Genomic DNA, 5,000 nt, shown 5'->3' with positions numbered 1-5,000 from the left:
AAAAGGGTTAGGCTGGGAGCCAGCCCTTGGGGTTGGTGATGGCAGGCAGGCAGGCAGGCAGGCAGGCAGGCAGGCAGGCAGGCAGGCAGGCAGGCAGGCAGGCAGGCTGGCTGGCTGGCGGATGAGAGTGGAGGCAGGAGGAAAGGAAAAGGGTTAGGCTGGGAGCCAGCCCTTGGGGTTGGTGAAGGCAGGCAGGCAGGCAGGCAGGCAGGCTGGCTGGCTGGCTGGCTAATGAGAGTGGAGGCAGGAGGAAAGGAAAAGGGTTAGGCTGGGAGCCAGCCCTTGGGGTTGGTGAAGGCAGGCAGGCAGGCAGGCAGCCAGGCAGGCAGGCAGGCAGGCTGGCTGGCTGGCGGATGAGAGTGGAGGCAGGAGGAAAGGAAAAGGGTTAGGCTGGGAGCCAGCCCTTGAGGTTGGTGAAGGCAGGCAGGCAGGCAGGCTGGCAGGCTGGCTGGCTGGCGGATGAGAGTGGAGGCAGGAGGAAAGGAAAAGGGTTAGGCTGGGAGCCAGCCCTTGAGGTTGGTGAAGGCAGGCAGGCAGGCTAGCTGGCTGGCTGGCGGATGAGAGTGGAGGCAGGAGGAAAGGAAAAGAGTTAGGCTGGGAGCCAGCCCTTGGGGTTGGTGAAGGCAGGCAGGCAGGCAGGCTGGCTGGCTAATGAGAGTGGAGGCAGGAGGAAAGGAAAAGGGTTAGGCTGGGAGCCAGCCCTTGAGGTTGGTGAAGGCAGGCAGGCAGGCAGGCAGGCTAGCTGGCTGGCTGGCGGATGAGAGTGGAGGCAGGAGGAAAGGAAAAGGGTTAGGCTGGGAGCCAGCCCTTGGGGTTGGTGAAGGCAGGCAGGCAGGCAGGCAGGCAGGCTGGCTGGCTGGCGGATGTGAGTGGAGGCAGGAGGAAAGGAAAAGAGTTAGGCTGGGAGCCAGCCCTTGGGGTTGGTGAAGGCAGGCAGGCAGGCAGGCAGGCAGGCAGGCAGGCAGGCTGGCTGGCTGGCGGATGTGAGTGGAGGCAGGAGGAAAGGAAAAGAGTTAGGCTGGGAGCCAGCCCTTGGGGTTGGTGAAGGCAGGCAGGCAGGCAGGCTGGCTGGCTAATGAGAGTGGAGGCAGGAGGAAAGGAAAAGGGTTAGGCTGGGAGCCAGCCCTGTGAAGGGTATAGAGCTGGTCCGGCGTGCCACGGCCGGGACGAAAACCGCATCGTTCGTCCTGAATCGGAGGTTGGACTGTGTATGCACAGTATAGTATGTGGAATATATACAAAGGTTGAGAATTTTTAAACAAAAATAAAAGAAAGTAATTGTGAGAAATAAAGAAAAGTAAAAGAGGTTGCTGTATGCCTGGAAAAGGCCGGAAGCCTCCCCACGGCTGTGAGAAGGCCAGGGGGTCAGGCCTGGAGCCAGCCCCCAGCAGGAGTAGCAGGCTGGGGGTCCTGGAAAGGCTGGAAACCTCCCCGTGGCTGCGAGAAGACGAGGGGGTCAGGCCTGGAGCCAGCACCCAGCCTGCTCCTCATGCTGGGGGCCTGGAAAAGGCCGGAAGCCTCCCCACGGCTGTGAGAAGGCCAGGGGGTCAGGCCTGGAGCCAGCCCCCAGTACGAGTAGCAGGCTGGGGGGCCTGGAAAGGCCAGACGCCTGCCTGTGGCTGCTAGAAGAAGACGAGGGGCTCAGGGCTGGAGCCAGCACCCAGCACGAGTAGCAGGCTGGGGGGCCTGGAAAGGCCAGAAGCCTCCCTGTGGCTGCTAGAAGAAGACGAGGGGGTCAGGGCTGGAGCCAGCACCCAGCACGAGAAGCAGGCTGGGGGGCCTGGAAAGGCCAGAAGCCTCCCTGTGGCTGCTAGAAGAAGAGGAGGGGGTCAGGGCTGGAGCCAGCACCCAGCACGAGTAGCAGGCTGGGGGGCCTGGAAAGGCCAGAAGCCTCCCTGTGGCTGCTAGAAGAAGACGAGGGGGTCAGGGCTGGAGCCAGCACCCAGCACGAGTAGCAGGCTGGGGGGCCTGGAAAGGCCAGAAGACTCCCTGTGGCTGCTAGAAGAAGAGGAGGGGGTCAGGGATGGAGCCAGCACCCAGCACGAGTAGCAGGCTGGGGGGCCTGGAAAGGCCAGACGCCTGCCTGTGGTTGCTAGAAGAAGAGGAGGGGGTCAGGGCTGGAGCCAGCACCCAGCACGAGTAGCAGGCTGGGGGGCCTGGAAAGGCCAGACGCCTGCCTGTGGCTGCTAGAAGAAGAGGAGGGGGTCAGGGCTGGAGCCGGCACCCAGCCTGCTCCTCGTGCTGGGGGCCTGGAAAGGCTGGAAGCCTCCCCGTGGCTGTGAGAAGAGGAGGGGGTCAGGGCTGGAGCCGGCACCCAGCCTGCTCCTCGTGCTGGGGGCCTGGAAAGGCTGGAAGCCTCCCCATGGCTGTGAGAAGATGAGGGGGTCAGGGCTGGAGCCGGCACCCAGCCTGCTCCTCGTGCTGGGGGCCTGGAAAGGCTGGAAGCCTCCCCATGGCTGTGAGAAGATGAGGGGGTCAGGCCTGGAGCCAGCCCCCAGCACGAGTAGCAGGCTGGTGGGCCTGGAAAGGCCAGACGCCTGCCTGTGGCTGCTAGAATAAGAGGAGGGGGTCAGGGCTGGAGCCAGCAACCAGCACGAGTAGCAGGCTGGGGGGCCTGGAAAGGCCAGACGCCTGCCTGTGGCTGCTAGAAGAAGAGGAGGGGGTCAGGGCTGGAGCCAGCACCCAGCACGAGTAGCAGGCTGGGGGGCCTGGAAAGGCCAGACGCCTGCCTGTGGCTGCTAGAAGAAGAGGAGGGGGTCAGGGCTGGAGCCGGCACCCAGCCTGCTCCTCGTGCTGGGGGCCTGGAAAGGCTGGAAGCCTCCCCGTGGCTGTGAGAAGATGAGGGGGTCAGGCCTGGAGCCAGCCCCCAGCACGAGTAGCAGGCTGGGGGGCCTGGAAAGGCCAGACGCCTGCCTGTGGCTGCTAGAAGAAGAGGAGGGGGTCAGGGCTGGAGCCAGCGCCCAGCACGAGTAGCAGGCTGGGGGGCCTGGAAAGGCCAGACGCCTCCCTGTGGCTGCTATAAGACGACGAGGGGGTCAGGGCTGGAGCCAGCACCCAGTACGAGTAGCAGGCTAGGGGGGCCTGGAAAGGCCAGACGCCTGCCTGTGGCTGCTAGAAGAAGAGGAGGGGGTCAGGGCTGGAGCCAGCACCCAGCACGAGTAGCAGGCTGGGGGGCCTGGAACGGCCAGACGCCTCCCTGTGGCTGCTAGAAGAAGAGGAGGGGGTCAGGGCTGAAGCCGGCACCCAGCCTGCTCCTCGTGCTGGGGGCCTGGAAAGGCTGGAAGCCTCCCCGTGGCTGTGAGAAGGTGAGGGGGTCAGGCCTGGAGCCAGCCACTAGCACGAGTAGCAGGCTGGGGGGCCTGGAAAGGCCAGACGCCTCCCTGTGGCTGCTAGAAGAAGAGGAGAGGGTCAGGGCTGGAGCCGGCACCCAGCCTGCTCCTCGTGCTGGGGGCCTGGAAAGGCTGGAAGCCTCCCCGTGGCTGTGAGAAGATGAGGGGGTCAGGCCTGGAGCCAGCCCCCAGCACGAGTAGCAGGCTGGGGGGCCTGGAAAGGCCAGACGCCTCCCTGTGGCTGCTAGAAGACGACGAGGGGTTCAGGCTTGGAGCCAGCACCCAGCCCTGCTCCTCATGCTGGGGGCCTGGAAAAGGCTGGAAGCCTCCCCACGGCTGTGAGCAGATGAGGGGGGGTCAGGCCTGGTAAGGATGGAAGCCTCCCTGTGGCTGTGAAAAGACGAGGGGGTCAGGCAGGTGAGCTATGTCTATGAGAGAGAGGGAGAGAAAGAGAGAGAGAGAGAGAGAGAGAGAGAGAGAGAGAGAGAGAGGAGTACCAGGGGCACGGGGATGAGAGCAGAGTACCAGGGGCACGGGGATGAGAGCAGAGTACCAGGGGCACGGGGATGAGAGCAGAGTACCAAGGGCACGGGGATGAGAGCAGAGTACCAGGGGCACGGGGATGAGAGCAGAGTACCAGGGGCACGGGGATGAGAGCAGAGTACCAGGGGCACGGGGATGAGAGCAGAGTACCAGGGGCACGGGGATGAGAGCAGGCAGAGTACCAAGGGCACGGGGATGAGAGCAGAGTACCAGGGGCACGGGGATGAGAGCAGAGTACCAGGGGCACGGGGATGAGAGCAGAGTACCAGGGGCACGGGGATGAGAGCAGAGTACCAGGGGCACGGGGATGAGAGCAGAGTACCAAGGGCACGGGGATGAGAGCAGAGTACCAGGGGCATAAAACCAAAACGACAAGAAGAAGAAGTGGGGGGAGAAAAATATGACAAAGTCAATCTCGGAGAGAAGGCGAAAAGCAGGCCAAAGCGGTTGAAATCCAACCGCTTTGTCATTTTCAGAGAGAAGGCGAAAAGCGCAGGCCAAAGCCAAGCGCGTCTTGCGTATTTTCTACATTTCTTTCATTTTCTACATTTTTCGCCACGTCCCCGATGACAAAACGTCAAAAAAGATAAAGTACAGAAGGAGCGGGGAAGGAAAAACGACAAAAGTCGTTTTCGGAGAGAAGGCCCCAAAGCGGTTGAAATCCAACCGCTTTGGGTACCCCCTTCTCTCCGAAAGGCGCGCGCTTTTACCCGCCTTCCCAAGCGAGTCTGCGCACGATTTCAGAAACCAGCTTTTCGGAAACAGGGGCCTCCAGAGGAGAGGCCCGAGGCGCCCGGCCGTCGATGCCCGCCCCTCAGGCTCGGTGCGTGGGGCGGACAGGAGGGGTCTGCCGGCCTCCGGGCCCCGGTTCTCCGCGCTTTGGGGTGAGGGCCCCAAAGCGGTTGAAATCCAACTGCTTTGGGCACCCCCTTCTCTCCGAACGGCGCGCGCTTTTACCCGCCTTCCCAAGCGAGTCTGCGCACGATTTCAGAAACCAGCTTTTCGGAAACAGGGGCCTCCAGAGGAGAGGCCCGAGGCGCCCGGCCGTCGATGCCCGCCCCTCAGGCCCGGTGCCTGGGGCGGACAGGAGGGGTCTGCCGGCCTCCGGGCCGCGGTCCTCTGCGCTTT

This window comes from Chaetodon auriga, chromosome 23 (assembly GCF_051107435.1).
Source record: "Chaetodon auriga isolate fChaAug3 chromosome 23, fChaAug3.hap1, whole genome shotgun sequence".
Lineage (NCBI taxonomy): Eukaryota > Metazoa > Chordata > Actinopteri > Chaetodontiformes > Chaetodontidae > Chaetodon > Chaetodon auriga.
This window is presented reverse-complemented; position numbering follows the sequence as displayed.